This window comes from Columba livia, chromosome 2, assembly GCF_036013475.1.
Source record: "Columba livia isolate bColLiv1 breed racing homer chromosome 2, bColLiv1.pat.W.v2, whole genome shotgun sequence".
Lineage (NCBI taxonomy): Eukaryota > Metazoa > Chordata > Aves > Columbiformes > Columbidae > Columba > Columba livia.
The window spans coordinates 94,611,882-94,634,311 of record NC_088603.1 but is presented as its reverse complement, the minus strand read 5'-3'; the positions used below and the strand labels follow the sequence as shown (position 1 = coordinate 94,634,311).

At 37.4% G+C, this 22,430-nt stretch overlaps 1 protein-coding gene across 21 annotated transcripts in view; it reads right to left on the bottom strand.

Moving 5' to 3' along the window:
• Positions 1-22,430, bottom strand: part of LOC102098626 (poly(rC)-binding protein 3) — a 524,682-nt gene that overhangs the window by 298,622 nt on the left and 203,630 nt on the right. Inside the window, exon 3 of one of the 21 annotated variants that reach the window (XM_065052884.1) lies at positions 1,197-20,504. The exons of the other annotated variants lie outside the window; for them this stretch is intronic. The gene's annotated coding sequence lies outside the window, so the exon portion shown is untranslated. Of the gene's footprint in view, positions 1-1,196; positions 20,505-22,430 lie in introns of those variants that run through there. 21 annotated transcript variants of the gene reach the window in all.

Here is a 22,430-nt window from a genome sequence, read left to right as displayed (position 1 = left end):
ACAAAGCATTTAGGCCTAGGATATGGTTACCCAATGAATTTGGGAAAATTCATTGGCTTCCTTTCACTCTGAAAACTAGAAAATTTGGGTGTGTCACAGTGGAAATAGGATAGGTTCTCCCGTTTTCCTCTTTTTGGTCAGGAAACATATATATACATCTATGCATGCATATGTAAATTCATATAGGTATAACACACAGGACACCAATGTACAATTAATAGCTTGTCTGCAAAGAGAAGAAAATATCTAATGCAATGATAAAATGAAATAATAATATAATGGGATTCAGAACCAATAAACAAGGATTTCTCAAGGTGACCATGCAAACTGTCTAGTGTTCAATACAGACTGATGTTTTTTAGCATTTTTTTGCTCAGTGAGAGCACAAACAGAGCCAGGCTACTTATTCTTATGGCAATCACTGCAACTTGCTAATTTTAGAAATACTCCCTTGCATTCCTGTTAAGTTTGGTTGAAGCTGGTTTAAAAGTTCTTAAGAAGAGTACTCAGACACATCCATGGAATGATCATTAAAGTCTTGTTTCCTTAGGAAATCAGGTTTAAAGAGAGAGAAAACCAAAACAAAACGAAAACAATCCCAGCACGCACACACACACACACACACACACAACCACAACAACAAAACAGAGACAAAGGGAAAAAAAATAAAAAAAAAAAAGGATGAGGGATAGAATTAGAATGAAACACTGCAAAGGATTTCTTAGCTTCTGACTCTGAATCCTGATCACATATTCTTTGTATATCCACAGGAAATGACCTCACTTTACGTGTGCCTTGGTTCTCCCTTAATGCAAAAATTACACAGAGGGATATTGGGATAATAAACTACCATTACAGATCATAAACTGTTCAGACACTACAGGTATAAAATCATATACAATGACCAGACAGTCAGAAAGTAGCTACATTTCTGTAAATCGGAAGCATGTGAAACACATACACATACTAATCGTATTTTAGGGGCCACAAGTTCTTAATTTCTGAGGGGAATCAAATTTGCCCGAAGTTTAAATATGCTCATTCCCTTAAATCTACTAATTATGCACAGCATTGCTCACTGTCTCCATTTTCAGCTGTCATTTCACCATCTAACTGGCAGTATTGTGGTTGATCCTTTCCTTTTTAGACAGAGCTCCTCAGGTATATTATACTAGATAAAAATTACGTAACAAGGATTAAAAAAAAAAAAAGTTGTTTTTGCTTACGTTCCATTTAATAAAAGTGAAATATATTTTAATCTCAGATTTTTATTTTCTCCTGTTACTGAAGGGAGGAAAAAAAAAATATCTTAGAGTTTTAAGTGCTTAATCAGAAAAACGTATATATTCAAAGAGATTTAATTTTATTTTTTTAGTATTTATACAATGTTTTCATTACTAAGAAAACAGACATCTTTTCTCATGTCACATGTAACTGTAATGGCAAATTCTGCACAAGAACAAATAGGGATAGCATAGTTAATGGAATTCTTTGGAAAAGCATAATACCATTGCATAAGTTTATTATTATATGAGGGCTCACAGGTCAGTACCTAAATAGTCAACAGATTTAATATTTTTGAAGTAGCTTACTGTATGGATTTCAGGGAGAGTACTCGTCAGAACACTACTAACTGAAAGATGTCACTGCATTAGCTGGACCAGAATTACTGTGTCATAAGAGCCCTCAGAAAATGTTAAAGATTTTATTACCCATATAAGTAATAGGTGATTCTAAAACTTGTTTTTGTATAACTGTGAAATCAGGTAAAGTCCGTTAGTGTATGTTTGTGGAAAGGAAGGAAATCTGTCCAAACCAATTAATACACATACTCAATATTTTATCACTAACAATTCAGACCAAAACCACACCCTTAGAAACAACTCAGGACAGAAAAACTGTATGCATTTAAATTTTTTTCACTTTATAAACTATTCAATGTTTAACTGCTTATTATTCCTATCTGTTGCTCTTCTCTTTCAAAGCAGAGACCATTCTACGATTCAAAAGCAGAGTATTCACTTGCACTTTTACACCTGTGGAAAGCAGCACATCCTGTGGAAGCTGAGTATTTCCTGTTCAGGTAGAGGAAGAGTTTTCTGAAAGTATGAACTACTAATACTTATTATAGATAGATGTCTTAGAAGTCATTAAAAAGTCATTTTGCAAAAGCCACAGAGGGAAAAACTGGAAAGAACCACCCACCCCTGTTGTCATTAAAATTTATTTCAACAAGTGTTATTAAGATAAATTAGGTCTGCAAGTTTAATAAACAGCATTACCGAAGAACCAAAGTAGGCCTATGTGAGCGTCCTGCAGCCATGGTGTCACGATATTAAGGGCTGGATCTGTGCACTGTTGGTTTAGTCAGCAGCAGGACCAGATAAACCAGGCACAGATACTCTGTGGCGCTGCGCTAGAATTCAGTAAGGCATACTGTACAGTGTAAATGTGTTTATGCTGGCTGCAGAAGAACAGATGCTACGCAATGAGGCATGAAGCCTGCTGGAACAAAGCTCCTGTCAATGTTTTGGGAGCTTATCTCAGTGAGTTTAGAAAATGTGTCATGTGGTTGCAGCGGGCTTGATCTGGCAGAAGTCTGAAAGCTGAGTTTTCTAAACTGCAGTTTCATTGAGCATTTCTGGCACAGCTTCCTTTCATTTTAATTCTAACTAAAACTTTGACACAAATACTACAAAGATAACTACAGTAACTGCTTCACCTGCTATGCACAAAGTTCTGCTCTGTTGTAACAGTAAACCCAAACAGCCTGCTTCTGATATCACTTATGCCAATGTAACTCTAGGGAATGACTCCTTCCACGCATCACCTTTGTTTACTTCATGACCAATCCTAAGACTACCTCATAGACAAGTATTCAGGACCTTCCAAGTTATATGTGTTAAGTGACTAAGAGCATGTCTACAGTAGTATCCTAGTCCAGATCAGGAGTCCAGTTTTGAAGCAGATCTCCTGTATGTCCCCACTTTGCACTTCAGTTCACAGCATAGTCTCAGAGCTGATGAAATGGATTTCCTGCTGACGAAGATAAATCAAAAGACATGCTCCATGAGTGCACCTAATGCATCCTACTGCTGAGGAGGGTTTAGTCCAAGGGATGACACTAGAACAAGATTCCAGTAAACCTATGGACAAGTGCTGTTCTGTATGTTGTTCTGATCCTCCTGACCTCATCTTCCTCTTGGGATGAATCTACTAAAGTGAGACAGCATTATGCCATTTCTACACCAAATAACTGAGCCATAGTCTAAATAAAGCTACAACACACTAAAAAGACTGTGGAAGAAAGTTCAAGCTCAAATTTGGTAGAGTGATAAACTGAGAGGTAAGAAATGGAAGTCGAATGTGGTAATTTTTACCAAGTGTATATCTTGAGTGTATGCAAAACAAACGTAAAATACATAATGCAGAATAGAAAAAACGTTCACCAGGGTAAGGGAATGTGGTAAGGGAATGTGTACAACTTGCAGAATTCCTACATGAGCGATAAATTTCTATTTCCCATGCATGATCAGTAGGCTGTGAAAGTAGTTCCTGAAGTCAAAAAGATAAGGAAAAAGGGCCAGAAATATTCCTGGAATCTGTTTTTTTTTCCTGTGCCTCTTTTTTCCCAGGGGACAAAAAATAGGCATTAAATGTTATTTAAACATAGAATACTGAATTATGCTTTTGATTGCACTGTAGTAAATCAATATTGTGGGTATTATTTGTAGCTTAGTCAAAAGGGTGAGGCAGTCTACAAGGCAAATATTTCCCTTTTTTGTTTCCTGCCCAAAATTTATCCCCGCAAACACATGTGTATTAAGCAAAGTTTGGTGTCTGGGAAAATGTAAACGAGATGATCAAGGACTGACACAACTGGATTACACTGTTATTGAGGCTGTCAGGAGAGGACTAAATCACAAGAATCTCCAGATGGTGTCAGATAAGAAGCCCCACCATAATTAACTGTTAGGAAGATGGGAATTACACACATTTTATAGTAACATAATCTAACTCTGAAATTAGCCACAACTTTGAAGTTAGCCCTGTTTTGGGCAGGTGCTGAGATGTAGGGCAGCTTGGACAAGATTGCCTCCAGACAACCCTTCTACCTTAAATTATTCTACAACTCCGCAATTTTTAACATTTGCTACTAGAAAAGTAAAATTGCTTGATAAGGAACGCATAACGCCAATGAGACTCTCTTGTTTCAGGACTCACTTTTCTTCAAACAGTATTTCACATGCTGGAGGAAAGAACTGTGGTGGCCAAAAATTACAGTGCTTCATCAGCATGAGAGCAAGTCAGTTTTTACACAATAAATAAGGTTTATCTTGGTGCTTGAGCCTTTAATTTAAAAAAGCTTGCACCACAGGTTAGTCCAAGTTATTTATCAGCCATAGAACCTTACAATTGCATGGAACAAATGAGGACTCCAAAAGAACCAAGTTCTGCTCCTAGCCTCCTTCTATGCTGTGTCACCTTAGGCAAGCTACTGAAAAAAAACAAACCTTCGATACATGTGAATTTCTTTTTTCGACACAAATAAGTCAAAGAGCAGTTATGAGGAAGTAAAATTTTACTTATTCTAATTTGAATTACATGTATATCTAAAAGTCTGAAAAACCAGAGTTGATTCTTCTCCTTGGACTTTATTTCACCCATTAAAAAACAGGAAATGTTATAGTGCCTTGACATAGAAGATACTGGAAGAACATTCTTTGGCTTCTCTTTTATGGGAGTTAGAGTAAATTACCATAATAGTCAGTTTTGGCCTTAATCTCCTCTTCACTTCCTTGGGCAGGTTTTGTGAAAATAAATTAACCTAGGTATTATTGGTTATAAGAAAAAATTAAGTAGATAATAAAGTTCCTCCCAAACAAATGGATTGCCAATTAAACGTGTAAATAGCATAATCAGTTCTCCAATTCTGTTATTAATTATCTGTATACACAGGTAAACACACAGATATACACATCAATATTGGATTTTTTTTAAACATAAGACTTTTTGAAACATTAACTTTTTAACCATAACTATGTTCATTAGCTGATTCTCCCAATACCTATTTCCCTCCTTTGCCAGGGTATTAATATTGCTTCTTTAGCTAAAGGAAAATCAAAAGACTGCAGTGAGCAGTAAGTGATTTTTTTCCAGGATCATGTATCAAATTAACAGAAGAACTGATCTCCTGGTTCTGTGCTCATTCCCTCACTCCATGTTGCCTCTAACTTGATTAGTTTCTTATGACTAACCATTAATAATTCTGCATTATACAATCATCCCTAGGTAGAAGAGACGTTTATTCTTAATAAATGACAGGGAAACTAAACAATTTTAGAGTACCACAAAATGTATAATAATCAGATTAATTAAAGTGGACTCTGCCTGATTATGGCCATAACCTGATATACCCAGCCAGTCAGTCTCTCATAGGCTCTAATTGCCAGGCAAAATTACATTTCAAATGTATCAGGAAAAGAGAATCCTTTCCTGCATTTAGAGTAAAGTCATTATTTTTCTTCTCTGCAAATTGTATAAAATCCAAAATAATCTTTTCTACTCCTTAATAAGCTAAATAAATAATAAAAAGAATAATTAAAAAAAAAAAATCTATGTAATCAACAGAAGCCTTGGTAAAGCAACGTAATAATTTTCAGTGAACAGCAAAAATCCTACCTCATGACAGTGAAATAGAAGTTATTCACCTTCAACAGATTGATCACCCCAGACAGCGTTTGATCAATTAGGCTCACTTAGCAAAGTACAGAAGTGCATGCTTAGTATTAATTCAGTAACACCTTCAAGGTCATTAGGTTATAAGACATGCCTGAGTAATGTACCAAAACTGGACCTCTGCTATCACATTGTGGTTCAAACCAACCAGTGAAGTAAACACAATGCTTGATAAGGTACACAGGCTCTACCTGCCTTCCTGTAAACCGGGAATTTCTTACTGGCTAGCCTCACAGAGCAATATATATGGCAAATAGCTTGAGAGAAGGTGGTGAATGCAAGTCTATCCACGTTCTCATCGAAGGTGATGCGAGCAACATAAAGGGCAGCTACAAACATACATTTCAAAGAGGGCAGAGTTCCAAACTGAGTTATTTTAGATACAACCATTGCTTCTGTTTCTTTGCTGGTAAAACAAATAGGTTTCTCTGCTCACTTTCAGACTGCAATCATTTTGGTCTTCCAAAATCCTTAAGGAAACATAGAGGAAAGCTTGAAAACTGAAAAGTTAAGAAATCTTTGCAAACACCAAGTTATGCTGGATAAGTCAAAAGGTTTCCCATCCTTTGGGGTTTTGAAAATCACCTAATGAAATGCCAGGCTCTGTGTCAGCAAAGCAAACTCCAGCAGTTCCTAAAGGTTCCTGGCTGGATTCATGGCCAAAACCCACTTTTCTCCAGTAATTTGAGGATGCAACAGCCTTGCAGCAGTAACTCTACATGTCAGGCCATGACTGTTTCTCCAACGGCTTTCTCTTAAGTGGAACAGGAAGCAGGAATGACTGGATATGGATGTGATCTGACACAATATTCTGGAGCAACTTTGAAAAATTCTGTATCTTCTTATGCTTTCCCTTTCAGGAATGAGAGATGAACAGAGTCACATTTGCACTCCTTCTCTTGGTCCCGGGCCAAGTGATTCTCATTGCCGTAAATGACCTGGCCCATCACTTACGCAGAGGGTGGCAATGATGGACCACTATCACTGCCTGTAAATTAAATTCCAATTAGCTGCACCACCTCCTTGATAGTTAGTACTAGCTCTTCCTTCCTTCTGTTCCTAATGCTTATGCCTACAGAGGCTTGAGGCACCAGCTCCAGACAGAAAATCAAATTAGGCCTTCAGCTTTTTCTTCATTCACATTCTCCCGAGCTTGGCCTCAGCCCCAGTAATTTCACCTTTGACAAGTAGAGCCAGAGCTTTAGCAGTCCCTCAGAGCATGAGGTCATGTTTGCGTTGTGGATCAATAAGATGAGTTTTTCAGTTTAAAGGAACTGCTTGCATTGTACCTCTACAGAAGTCCAAGGCAAAATTTGCTTCCAAAATGGCCCAAAAGCATCTTGCACATTAGGCATGTTGTCAGTAGCATATATCTAACACTTCATGCACAAATTCAGTGCCAACAACCATTCATTCTCAAACTGCTGTCACACCAAGAATATAAAGTAAATCCACAGTTCAGAAGTTTTAGTGGAAATGAAGAACTCCCAGGTTGCAGGTAGTTATTATGTGAATAGTTTGTGATCCTAATTTGCTGTTTAATCTTGTCTTCTTCTGATACACAGATTAACCCTCTACTCTAAAGATTTTGGTCCAGAGTCTCTGCAGGGTTACAGTCGTTAAAAAGAGGTAATTTTCAGCAAGCATAGTGAAAGAACTTCCATTATTTTATGGAAATCTGGCTTCCTAAAGAATGACAATAAATCAAAACAAGCTTGGATTACTAAAGGGGAGATCATATAAGGCACGTGGTTGTGTGACAAGAAAAATGCCTTTCTGAGAAAATAATTCCCATGGGTTTTTAACCTAGTCTCTGAATACATGAACCTTTTCACTAGAAATGCTAAACCAGTAAACTGGGATCCTTATAGAGACAGTAACTCAGGAATAAGAAAAATTTTCAGCTATGCCTATCAAAATAATTCTGATTAAGGCCAAAATTTTGATTATTATTACATGGCCATACTTCTTCCACCTATCACTACTTATTAATCTACAAAACACAGTGTAACTCTGTATTATAAACATTACATTGGACATCAAAAAACTTGGTATAACCTATGAATAAATGAGAATGTTCTTCAAAGACCATTACCATAACTGGAATTAATACATCAGACACAGACCTCCTCCTTCCACATTTAACTAACAGGAACTGAAAAAGGTTTTTCTTGAAAATTTTCAATGTAGAAAAGACAGCATACACTGTAGGTAATGCAGCTCAAAAATAATGATATCATATTCCAGGAATAGACAGAGGATGCTCCAGGTTGAGATAATGGAAACAATTTAGGGCACAACTTAAGGTAAATCTAAATTAAGTGTCTGTGAGAGAGAGCTGTAAATTCAGGCAGGAAAGGAAAGGAGTAGGTAAATGATTGCAGGTTTTCAGTGAAGTAGAGCTCTTTGGATAATTGCTGAACCTGAGTTTTTAATCTGTAATGGAGGTGACTATTTAATTTGAATTTTATTAGGAACCATTCACTATAGCAACATCCTCTTTCAGTTTACAGGTAACAGCTGGATAACATAAGCATGAAGAGTTAGGATGAAACATTGTATTTCACTGGAAATTCAGCATGTCTAATTGGTCACGTAAAGAACTGGTTAATTAAGTTTGGGGGGAGGGTTGCCTCCATCATACTAAATCCTTCCAGAAACTGAGCAGATATAACAATAAGAACAATTAGAAGGAAACCAAATTATAGAAGGCCACTACTAGTATTTCTGAGCTTATAGAGATACTATTTCTGATCTTGCAGAAATCCTTTGCTAGATGCTATATACCACAGTGAAATACTGAAATTATAGGCCTAAGATGCATTCAATCTCCAGTTTCAAATACCAGAGGAATTTAATTGATTTGTGTTGTACTTCCTGTTAGATAAAATTTTAACAGAGAGAATGATGCTACTCAAGTTTCTTGAAAAAGTAGTAAGAGCTTTCAGAACTTGTATTTTTGCTAACATTTAAGTATCCTAAAAATGCCTTTTATTTTAATTACAATGAAATATTTGCAATAAACTCAGATCATACTATCTGGCAACTATTAAAAACTTTTAACATTTTAATAGTCTCTTACAAGTCTTAGCTTACTAATGGATTATGACATTAAACCACAGAGCCCAACAGGTTGAGAATCAATCCTTATTTTGAAAATACCCTCTGCAGGTTGTGTCTGCATGCAGGATTATGAAATAAATGAAATTTCTATACACTTATTTATTCTTTCCCTAAAATAACAGGTAAAGCCTCAAATGTAGCCATTATTAGATTTATACTGGCCACCTGTTTTTTATCTTTGCTTCCCTTTCAAAGACTGGTACACTCAACAGACTTTTGGGCAGCCCTGCTTTTAAAAAGAAAGACTGTCAGACTACATCCACATAGTTTTCATCCCACTTTGATTATCTGAGCATCAACCACAAAGTCTTCCTGTGATGGTGTATTTTCCCTGTTAGTACTCTGCAGAACAGGAAGAGAGTTCTGCTGCCTTTCTTTGTTCTTTACCCAGGGAAAACCTTTCTGACTGGCTTTGCCAGAAACCCTGTATCAGCTGGGAGAGCTGATCTCATCCAGGTGACACATGAAAGGGCAAATATTGGCTGCACATTTACGTCTTATTTAATATCAGTAGCGTGCATTGCAGTATTCCCTAGCAGCCAGATACTACTGTGCTTTCATGCTCTTCACACAACAGACAGAAACAGGCAGTTTAATACCTGCAAATAAGAGTTCTTTTAAATATAACTAAGGGGAACCATCTTGGTTTGAAAAACATGGTCAGGATCAGATGTCCATGCTTATCCCATGTTGCACACACGTATAAAACACTGGATGAGTAATTCATGTCACTGTAGTGTTATCGCACATACAAATATGACAGCTAGGAAAAAAAAAAATATGTGAGTATTGAGAAAACTATTTAGGAGGTGTTTCTTTCCTGTAAAATTTAGAAATCAGTATTCGTCAAAATGTTGTAAGCATTTACATTTTTGGTACTATAGTTTTACAAGGACATTATATACAGTGTCCTCCAGTACTTCTGCTTTAGTTAACAAGCTTAAACGCATCAAATTGAAAGCATCAATAGTCTGGACAAAGAGATTAACAGTTTTGAATCACCATCCCCACATATCATTATCAAACTTGTCTGAGGCATAATTCCTTCAAAATATTTCATCTTCCCATCAAAAATGTCTTCCAAAGCAAAAAGCTCATTATGAAACAACAGCCTTTCTCTCTGTCCCTCAACATCTTCCATGAGGAAATATCTGAACACTTTTCAGCAGGGAATTTTTTACAAAACAGCACTTTCCAGATTGCTTTGATGCGATCAATATTCTACTTCCTTTTCTGTCTTCTGCTGCAGCTAGTCCACTTGGCATAAACCACTAAATAATCTTCCTATCATAAGCTGAAACTTCAGAGAAGAATTATCACTGCCATAAATTCTGTGTTTTCTTTCTTTTTTTCTCTAAAAACCAAAATATATTTAGGGTTTTACCAGTGCAAAGGAACAAAAATGCTGCAGCCACCTCCGACTTCCAACTCGAATACCATTCAAACAAGTAAACACCCACAAGACAACAAGCCATATACAGATACCTAGGGAAATATTTGCTCCTTCTGCTGCACAGAAGAACATAACTCCAAGTAGATCAAATCTGATTAGGTGAAACCAATGATGTGACTGACCCACCACCCTGCACCCTGAAAACGGTCAGTAAAAGGTAGAAAGTTAAGAGACCCCACAAATATCTTAATAGTATATGTACCCAATGGGAATACAAGCAAGCAAACCCCAGTCACCAGGAGCACTTTGGGTGGCTCCAGAGCTCAGCAACTACAACACAGCTCCATGGTCTGCTGCTTCTCAGCTGCAGCATCATCTTTCACTAAATACTGAGAATCCAGAACTACACTCTGGTATAATGTTGACCCACACCACACAAGCATTTAATGTATTTGCTGCTCCCATTTCCAGAAAGGTCATGCAGTGGGAACATCTGTCATAAGTAGTCACCTATTTCCAAAGCAAAGAATCCATGATGCCACACGTGGCTTGCTGGCATTATAACCCTCTGAGTCTAAGGTGGGTCTGGATGCACACCAGAATACAAAGCCCCTTTGCTGCTTCTTGTCTAACATAACATACTTCGTTAGTTATTGGCAAAGAACAGTTGAAGACAGAAAGTGCCCAAATTAAATTATTTTTTCCAGATATTCTGAAATTAACAGACCCTTAAAAATTTCTAAGTGGAAGCATTGCAAATTCAAGTCCATTGACTACAAAATTGCTTTTCTCAGGCTTTAGTAGTAGTTCATGGATGTCCAAGCCTGTACATACCATATAATGAAAAACAAGCCCTGTGGATTAGGAGACCTTTTTCTTTAAAGCCATGTCACATGCATTCTTGTTTTTATTAATACTAAGTGCACTATAGTTATGCTACTAATGAAACCAAATACAATGATATTATGCATACAAATTCTTTATCGAAGAACTTCTAAGAATAAAACTTCAGTTGCCTCACTCCGAAGCTGGGAAATCATCATCTTGATTATTCCCTTTATAGAATCAGAATTCTTTAAGATGCCACTCTCTAATACTTACAACTGCCTTCCTTAAGGGTTGTCTCAGACATAGTATTCCTTCAGCTCAAAATAAACAAGCAAGATAAGTCAGCCAACAAGTTCCAAATCTCTACTGCTTCTACCTTGAATATGATTTTTTTTGCACTGCTGCTTTCTATTTTAAAATAAGTGAAAAGTCATCCTCCAGGGATTGCTCCGCACCCAAGTAAAAGACATAATTAAAAGTCAGTCTTGTAAAACGTTATTGTTTCTTGCAGACAAGTATTAATAGAATAGCACTTTCTCACCACCCTGCACAACCTGAATGTGAATGAGCTCCTACTGTACCTCATACAATTTGGCCCTGTTCATTAGAACTGCATGTCCCTATGTGCTCAAAAGGTAAAACAAGGATAGTGAAGCTGATAGTAAAGAAAACCAGCCCCTAGACTGGCAGGCCAGTGTAGTTCAAATTTTAAGACACTTTTGTGAAACATATACAGATGTTATATTTTTAACCAAATCAGTTCCTTCATCTACTAAATCAAGCACTTAAGTACTTTAAACAACCCTTAAAACATATTTTTTACTTAAAAGCCATAAGTGCATGGTGTATTGCATTAGTAGGAAAATAATTCAGACAGATGCGATGTCTGCTACTTACTGCTCTGCCTTTGACTACCACCATCAGCAACTGATGCTTAAGGAGATAGTTAATCAGCAAGGGTAGGCAGCAACATTTCCTCAACAGCAAAGGGACTTTCCAAGCCAAAGCTTGTGTCTATGCCTTTGCTCTGATAGCACTTCAGGGAACTTTTGCCAATAATTCATTAAATGATTTCATAACCTGCTTGTGTAAAAGAATTTCTAACAGTTTTAATTTTTTTTAAAGCTGTCAGTTTGAAGCGTTATGTTTGACACCCTGATTTTTTGCATCATCATACACACACAAAAAAGTCTGTGGTGTTCTTTTCCACACTGCCCAAGGTTAGATAAAATTCTGGGTTATTATTGCTCAGGTATGTTTATTACAAAGTTGAAATGTGTCAGTGAACTTCATCTCCTCATATATGGAAGTTGTCTCATACTCTTGATTGCCAGCTTTTTTATTCTTGCAAGTATAGATGCAACACCACGATGATATTTTCTGGTTTGTTCAGTATTCTTGCTTACTAGAGCCAAATTTCGACTGTTGCTGAGTTTGAAGAGACATTTTCAAGGGGCTACAATACAGCATTTCTCCAAGATCTACTGTCTAAATGCTAATAGCTAATTTCAGGACTGTCAATGCAATACATGTTCTGTAGGCTGTTTCCAAATACGATTTACTCACATTATTTGAATATGAAGTTTCATCTGCTATTTTACTGAAAAAACACTTTATAACAAAGTTTTCCTATAACTTTTGCAACAAGATTTAGTTCTCATTGTCCTTAATAATTTGGTCATTTCTCTGTTACCCACATTTAAATTACTCATTCTAGTAATTTGCTGAACCTAGTGAAAAACTAATTAAAGCTTGAAGACAACAGAGGACTAGCAAACTAAGCATTTTGACAGTAAATACATGGGAGAAAGATTTTTCTTTGACATGGAGAGCACCTGATTTCTGCTGATCAAACAGTAGAGTAAGAAAACTTCTTTACACATTTTTTTAGGACAATTGTTCTTTTGTAACTAAGTAAAACAGAAAAAAATTATAGACCATTTTCAAACCATTTGTTTAGATTTAAAATCCATATGTATTTAGTCTTGAATAAGTAACTATTCAGAAGGTAAGTAAAAATAGAGTTACTATTTGTAATGCTCATGAAGTTTTGTGAAATCAGCAGAATATTGTATCTTGCTTTTACTGTAGGATCATACATAAAAAATGAATGTACAAATTATGTGATTTATTGAATAAAAAGGATCTTAAAGAATTGTCTGTTTAATGTTTTTTTGCCATAAGGTGTTTCTGTCATGATGGGGTTGCACATCTGAGAGAATGTAGTTGTTAGAAGTGACTTAATTTTAGTACTAAAGGCAGATTTCTTTCTATGCACAAGTGCTAAATACCTGTGTGTGACTATTTTTAAGGATGAACCAACTATACACACACACACAAAAAAAGAAACAATTTAACAGTTTAATCTTAATTCAGGAGTTAAATTTAGAAGCTACATCACTCTCCACTCATTTTTCCAGCTCGTGTTTCCAAATGAAGTCCAGATGGCATAAAGAAACTTAAAAGTTAAACATGCTGTCCACTTATGCATAAATTATAACACACAGTTATGTCAGCTGTAAGTATGAGGAGACTGTGTGATATCACTCTAAATGCAGCTTTGGGACTGTGTAACACTGCAGAAAAAGTAATTTATGCACACGATGAATGATCATCAGCTTGTCAAACGGCCCTCATTGATTTTGCTGTTTGGTCTTTCACAAATAAGTCTAGAGAAAGAACCAAATTAATCCATCAAACAAATGCTAGGGAAGGATGAAGCTAAAACACTACCCAGTATTCTTGGTAAAGATAGGAATGGCATTGCTGTTAGATCACAGCATGCAATCACACTGGGAAATGTGCAAACTCTCAGTAACAATATCTTACTACAATTAAGTTTAAAAGCCAAAACCCAGCACATTTTGGCCAGATAAAGACATATGGTTACAATCCAGATCTGCAAATTATCTAAGTGATCCGCTGCTATTTAACACTCTCAACATGAGATTGGCTTATGAATGCTTTTGTTGGAAAGAGTGTCTCAGTGCTTCCAGCTTCCAACACCTACTGCTGGCCCACAACTCCTACACAGCTGGGCAATTTCATTCTACTTAGCAAAGAGACTACAGCTAATTAAAAGCAATGTAGTCTTTTGGAAGGCAAAGGAAGGAAGATATTAAACCTTTCTGTCACTTCAAGCCAAAATGCTCAGATTCATTCTCTGCTAACAATTTTGCAGTAAACAAAGCCATGCTGAATGCAAAATACAGACTTTAAAAATATTTGAAATATACTGAGTCATGGATATATTTAAAAGTATCTTTCTTCTTTCTTAGAACTGTTCAAGAAATTTTGAAACCTTCAAAGGAAAAGAAATATGACAAAAACTGCAATATCTCCAGCCTTTGAAGTACACGTGGGAGACAACTCCAGCTAAAAGAAATGTTCCTGCTAAAGATAGCATATATTTAACTACAGTTAGGCTACAACAGGTCCCTTCTTCAGATAGATAACTCTTGTTTTCCCTACCACCAATCTTTTGCAGCTGTCACGACTTTGCAAGTGATATTCTGCAGATAACCAAGTCAGAACAAAAGACATGGGTGCTCATTTGTACTAATGGCTTTCAGTCCTAGAAGTGAGAAACCTGTATTAATTTAATTCATTTTACTAAGGAAAAAAAAAAATAAAAAAAAAAACAGAAAACAAAACACTACCACCACCCAACACCAAAAAACCCCACATTTTGCAGGTCCTCTCCTTCCACAACTGTATTAATCTAAGGTGAATGTTACAAGTAATCAGTCCTGGATTGTGCTTCCACCACTGTCCTTGCCCAGAAAATTCAGAGACTTTATTAAGGAAGTCACATAATTGCTGTCAACCCCTCCATTTTATCAAGCTTTACTCCTTTTTTTTTCGCCTGGAAAACAAACTTATTGGTGCATTCAGCCTCCTCCAAATCTCTATACTGTTGCATTGCCAGTCACTATAAACAGAAGGTTCTACAAAACAGCTGCTGTGGTGCCACCCAACCTAGTCAGTGGGCGGGGCAGAATGACCTTGCTCTTACTGAAATGTTCACTCACCTGGAAAGGGCCCTGTATCCCTGAAAGCTTCCTGGGTTGTTCTCCAATTTCGTCAGCTAATATAAGTGAAGGTGTGACCTCTTTTACCATACCTTGCATATGATTTTAGGTAAGCGCGCTTAAAACACCATTCGTAAGTTCAAGGCCATTGGTGACAACCACCAATGGAAAGATAGAATCTAAACATTTTTTGAGGAAAATATTGCAAATATTTCTAATATTTCTAACTTATAGCTTTGTACTACGATGACAGAGAAGAAAACTACCACATCGCAAGTTCAAGAGCATGATAAACAGTAAACTCCTGATAACAAAAAACCAGTTACACCATTCTTGCTGTTTTGGCTTCTTTTTTTTTTTTTTTCCTGGTTGTTGTTGTTGGTTTTTCTTAATTTGCTGTTGTTGTTTTTTCAAAAGATAATCCCAACAATAAAAAAAAAAGTGAGCTCTTGTTTTATAAGGACAAGAAAAAAATTTGAAAAGAAGCAGCTTATTACTGTATTCATGACAACCCTAAATATTTTGAGATTCAAAGGGAATTTTGGAATCGACCAAACAATTTTCTATCTTGGAAACTCTTCATCCACTTCACAAAACAAAGGCTTCTAGGGCATTTGAAACTCCACTCATAAAATGGGGTATAATAATATAAGTTGCTTCAGAAAATAAATTGAAAATATGAAAGAGAGTATTATTCCAAATCACAAAATGCTGAGAAATGTTTCTTAATTGTTGATTTTTCCACATTAGATAATATTGAACTAAAATGATGCCATCAACAAGGTGAAAAGTGGAAGGCCAGAAAATATCTATCTTGAGCAAAATCCACTTTTGACTTTGCAACCATGACTGTTCTCTACAGAAGAAATGTCTTTTTTTTTTTTTTTTTTTTTTTTTCCCTCATAAGAAACTAATCTTTTGTTGGGAATGAAACAACACAGAAGAGTAGCAAATGTTTAACCAGGAGATCTCTCAAAAGCTTTTCAGTTTCACATTGATTCAGTACCCTTTTTATCTGGACATCTTGTCTGTGCATTTTACAAATTTCCTAGCTGCTATAGTTCTCCCAGGCTGATAGCTCCCAGCAGAGCCAGGTAGCAGCAGGGCCTCATTGTGTCAGCCACAATACAAAGCAGAATAACAGACGTTTTATCTGCCCAAAATTGCTTATAATCCCATGGCTGTGACACGTGGCTGACTGGTGATACCACATTCAGAGCTTGTAAAACAGACCCCTCTCCAGTCATGTTGCAACTATTTCACACAAAGAGTTAAATTAATATTTATCAATCCTGTGCAGAAAGGTTTCATTCTGAAGACAATAAAGCATTTGAAATGTCTCCAGCAACTACCTACTTGGGAAACCAACATGTTACCTAGGCTCCAGGCTCTACTGTCACCGGTGCAGTGTACACAGAGCCAGCATGCTACATAGCCCTCTAGAAGCCATCTAGGCAGAGGCCTTTTAGACACAGTTATTTCATTTGATAAAAGCAGCTGAGGCTTTTCACTCCCTGTGCAGTATTTCCACTCCCAAATGGCCAGTGATCATAATTTCATGAGAAGGGGTTTAGAAAGGAGAGGATAAAAATAAAACAACCACACACACCAGGTTGGCTACTTGCTCTATGCAGAAAATTGTATGCTTGTTACATTTACAATGAGGGTGGCAAAATAGGTTGCCAAGAGAGGAGGTAGATGTCCCATCCCTGGAGATATGCAAGGCCAGGCTGGATGGGGTTCTGAGCAACCTATCTGTTTGAAGATGTCCCTGCTCATTGCAGAGGTTGGACTAGATGGCCTTCGAAGGTGTTTTCCAACCCAAACCCTATGAATTTCCTTGCTGAATACATGAATTTACTGTAAGACTGAATAAGTGCCTTGGCTTTGTCTCCGTCTTCCATTTTAAAAATGGAATCAGAATTTTTTGCACATATGCGTTTCTGCAAGGTCAGTACCTCCTGATAATCTTTAGTTTGAATGATCTGTGAACTGTAGTCTCTGACACACCACTGCTTTACCACAGGGTTGTCAATTTTGTCTTGTAGGCATAACTAAAAATGGGCTTTAAATGACACTGACAAAGAAGCAGTACTGTTTCCGTCCATACCTTACACCCACAGAAGGTTTTTGTCCCCTCGGGGTGGGTCCCTTGCAGGAGATTTGTCTCCTGTCTCCCAATGCTGCACTTCAGCAGCTGGAGATGGTGTTTGGTCAAGTGTATCTTCAAGCAGAAATAAAAAGGTACATGAATAATGGGCTGATGTTGAACACTGGCTCAGTTATTACATCCAGGCTGTATCTTTTGTACAGGCTTTTTCAATTTATCTCTAAGAGGATTTATGGGATAGATATGCTGTTTGAAAAAGAGATGATGAGTTAGTGCAGCCCAAGGTATTTCATTTCAGCTTTTACAATTAACACACATGCTGCAAGTGCTGGAAAAGTCTCAGAAGAGCAGTGGATTTGTCAAGTGCTTTCCCTCAATCCCAGACGTATTTGCAAGGGGAGGTAATGAAAGACTAACAGCATGTGTACCAATATTGTGCAAATTAGAAAGTCACAGATGGACAGCTCTGGGAGAGAATGGCACAAAAACAAGCTACAAAGAAGCATCAGGTACAGAAATTTTTATTTCCTACAGTTAGCTTCACCAGTGAGAAAGTCTTCAGAGTACGACTTTGCTAAATGCACATTGTTGAGAATGAAGTGAGCTTCACTCTGTCTTCATAGTTACCTTTCAACTGCCACACTTTGATGGCAAAATCCATTGAACTTTTGCCTCTTTTGAAAGGAAACACCCCTTAAAACATCACCCTTTGACCAGTAGTGTTATTTCTATCTGCCTCAGCAAACACAAAAATAGCAGTTCAGTACTGTATTGTTGGAGACGAGGCTGCATAGGTTGAAGGAAGAAATTACTAAAATATCCTATTAAGCCTAAACTCCATGCACCGCGCAGTGCCAACCTGGAACCGGGGCACTGCTCTGGTGACTGGCATTCTCTGGGAAAGCTGCTGGTCTTTTGAACTCGAGCTTGTTTCAAAGTCTCTAACGTGACCTGAAAGTCTAAGGGTTTACACAGATCTACCTGCACGTGTATAAGCTATGCTATATAGGCTACATCCCGACAGACAGGCGGCATTATATAACTATTGTGAAAATAAAAGCAGCACTGAAGGGAGGGGGAGGAGGAAGAGGGAAGGAAGGAAATGAAATCCAAAAAGGGGAGTCCTGGGAGACGAATTAGTATAGAAGAGAGTCAGTCAGTGGTTTCATTTTCACTTGGCTCCCCAGATCTTGGTAAAGCCTGTAGCTCAGCTTACTATATTTAGAAATGGATACCTTCCTGCAAGTTTTTTCAGTGATGTGAACTGGAAAAAAATTATGTTATTGGAGAGAAGGTAGAACATCCTCCTGCTCCACTAAGACTGAAACTATATTTCGGATTCAACTAGGTCTGCACCTGAGCAGAAAACACAATTTTGAACCTAAACTTGGAGTTAAATACACTTACATAATTTCAGCGTTAGTGGTTGGACATGAAAAAGCAATCATTTATTTCCTGGTTTACTAGCGGCTTCAGTCTCTGAAAACTAACCTGGTTTCCCAGACACAGTTGGCAGGAACATTGGATTTTCAGTTGATACCATTATTTTCCTTCCCATCAGCCACACCATGTATTTACACCAGAAACAAACCAACAACTGTTTGTAAATTATTAACAAACCAGAAACTCAAACAGATTTTTAATTCCAGAAAAAAACAGAATGGAGTTTAACACAAAATAACGCTCATTATTTGGCTGTGTCTTCTTTATGACAGCCAAACAAGAAAAAATTGGTGTCAAATTAAGAGGTGCTCTCAGCTACTTGATACTTATTCAAAGGTCAAGTACAGCTGCAACAGACAACTGCCTATTAAGCCTATGAAAAGGATAGACACATTCTGAGAGGGAGAGGAGGGCTCACTATTCAACAGCATTAAATCTGAGTGGTTTGCTGGGAACTTGCACAGAGAGAGCACTGAGCAGCAAAGGCTGCCCAAAATGGACCCAAATACGTTGTCAAGCCACTGTGACAGATCCATTATAGGTGAGCAGCTTAGCAAAATGAACTCAATCTCAGCTGTCTCACAATATAAATGTCAAAAGCTCAGAAGGACTTCAGCTTCCAGTTCCCCTATCCCTTCCTCTGAGGTTAGCGAGAGAGCTGGCATCAAAGAGAAGGAATGGGTCAAGGAAATCCTTATCGACAACAACCACCCTGGGAAAAACCCTCCTGTCATGTGCCAAATCTGCCACGCTGTGAGACTACAAGCTTTCAAGCACATATGTTCTCACAGTTGCTCTCTCTCCTTGTCCAGCTGCAGAAAGGAAATTTCAATGCAGTTGCAGATAACAAGCAATACCTCTGTTGCATGTGCTGATTTCTCAAATTACACCAAAACCTCATAGCACGTGCCATCCTTTTCCCACCATGAACTAATGAAAGAGCACAAAAAGGATAGTGACCCAGGGCTGGTAGCAACTTGAAACTTGTTAAATGATATTTCCCAGTGGTGTTATCAGTAATATTTCCAAACTCAATCTATGAGGTATAAATATGACATAAGTGAAAGCTAGAGGTTTTAAAATGCATACAATTTTCAAACAGAGAACATTTAACATAAAATTAATTTTTATGGTAATAGTTAAGGCCACATTACTATTTCCACCCACACTTATGCGACTGTTCAGCAAGAAGAATTTCAGCATGTGCTTAAGTCTCATTAAGGTCTCAGGAATGTGAACCTAGCGATTTGCTGAGCCCTGGCATCAGCAAGCAACTCATCAGCCAAACTGAAAAGATCCTCAGAATAACCACAGTAGGAAAGTGGCAGGGTGAGGATTGAGAAAAGATGACGTAACGTAGCTGTTCAGGAGGATTTTTCTCACACTGTAATGAATTTATTAGACAATGCAATAATTTACAAGATTTCCTATCATATCTTTCCTTTACAACAATGAGCTTTGCCTCTCTTTTCAGGTCCATACACTCCAAGGAAACTGCTAGAGCAGACACCAAAGTTTCAGAGATGAATTAGCCAAAGATCCTCTAAGTACGAGCATTGCCACATGTGCAGATCTGATAGCAAGGAGATGTGGAAAAGCTTCTCAGCACAAAGGCTCAGCCAAATATGCCATGCTAGCCAACATGATGAGACAACCAAAGTGCAGTACATGTCCTCATTGTAGAAAGTACAGACCACTCCAATTGTTTATTAAAATTCAACCTCGGCCTTGCTCCTAATTGCATGTTTGACGTCACAAAACAGGAAGAATAAGCAAGGACTCCCTCCTGGCTGATGATCAGCTAGCTCCACATGTTGCTGCACAGGACCAAGTACTGCTGAGAAAGTAAGCAAAGGAAAAGTTTCATGCACAAACCCTGTCACACAATAATGACTTTTATCTCTTTCATCTCTCTCTCTGTTTTCTGCCTTCCTTCTTTTCCAGTGCTACAGCAGAGTGATCCATGTACAGGTGAGGTCTTACTGCAGAAACACTTTTTAAGCTCCACTCGATAAACAGAAGCTGACACTGACTCCTACCTCAGCCAGAGTCCAACAGTGAGTTTCCTGACCCTGCGGTCCACCAGTCAACAGTGCCTGGCTCATTCATGGGACAAGGGTTCCTCAATCACATCTGGGAGTTGGTTAACGTTCATCACACAAACTAAATATTTTCTCATGTACTAAAGTAATTTGATTAATTCAGCAACCATTTTGACTCCCCACCCACTTTTTTTTTTTTAAGCACACAGTCCAGTATTTACTACTTTAGTGCTTTTTAACACTTATGTACTTTGATATTTGCAGGAGTGATTAAACTACTGCCAATTCTATCTTTGGAGGGGTTTTGAGATGGGGAAGAAGGGCATTTGTTTTTCTTAAACTGGTGAAGTCCTCACTGGTCAGTTTTATTTTTGGTTTTGTCTGGGTTTTGTGGGGTTTTTAAACATAAATGCCTACATTGTTGTTATGAACTCTGATTAGTCTATTCAGTCTATCAGGCTGATATTTTGTGTATAAGTCTCAACAGTCTGCACTGGATTACCAGTACCATTTGATGAAAGTTAAGTGCTCTCCAATTTTTCAGTGTGCCCATATTAAATTAAAAAAAAAAGGTATCAACTTATGGAAACATTTATCTGAACTAAGTTACGATCATCCCATGATGACCTTGTGACAATGGGTAAAGAAAGAGTCATTAAACTGGGAAATTGCCATGAAACAGAGGGAGAAAAGTAGTGAGACATCAAGCAGAATGGCATTAACTAAAAAAAAAAAAAAAAAAAAAACCAAAACAAACAGACCCAGACCCAAACTAAAACAAAACCAAACCCCAAACCAACACTCCCCCCACCCCACCCCCCCCCCCAACACAAAAATAAAAACAACCTCTGATCTTCAGTATTTATGTAGTGCCAAATTGTTATTTTTACTGACATCTTCCTGGGCCTCTGCACATTATAATGTCCCCCAAATAGAAACAACATTGACAGAACAGAAATACTTTCATTTTCAGGAACTCTGCCTTCACTAAAAGATCATTTTAGTTTTCCTCAACTTTCAGTTCATCTCTTTGAGGAACGGTACTCAACGGTTGGCTGCTGAACCATAAATAGTGACATCACTGTATAAATAATTCAATTATCAATTTAAAAGCAAAGTGATATAGGAAAAAAACACCTAAAAAGTACCATTAAGAATAAAACCTGGATATTTCTAAATTCCTTCATGTATTCAGTTATTCTGGTTAACATATGGTAAGCATGTTAAAGACACATCCCTCTCCCCATACGCATCAAATCCGTTGGTTGACATCTATTTTCCTGATTTTTTTTAGGACATTAACAATGTTAGTTTGAAAAACGTTGTGTCTTCCATGGTTTGACAGCATTTGTGTGTCACAGACTGTTATTCTGTCACCCTAATGTTTCCAGTTTCAGCCTGCAGCACAATTTGTACTCCATTTCCTTGAGATGAGACCTTCCAAAACATTAGATGCTTCTGACAAAGTGAGGGAAAAATTTACCCTCTAAATGCTGTCTCTTTTAAGGAAAGACCTGGCTATGAAATGCCTAGATCTTTTATGATACAGAGGAGATACACATACACACACGAAGAAAAACTGTTCTGAAAAGATGAGCTCATGGGGTGTCCTCTGCTGAGGTTAATCCTTCCCTTTCTGCCAGGAACCAAAGATCCACATGTTTCTGCAGCACCATTTTTCCTTTTTCTGCTTCCCACAAATAAGCAAGAAATGATTTATC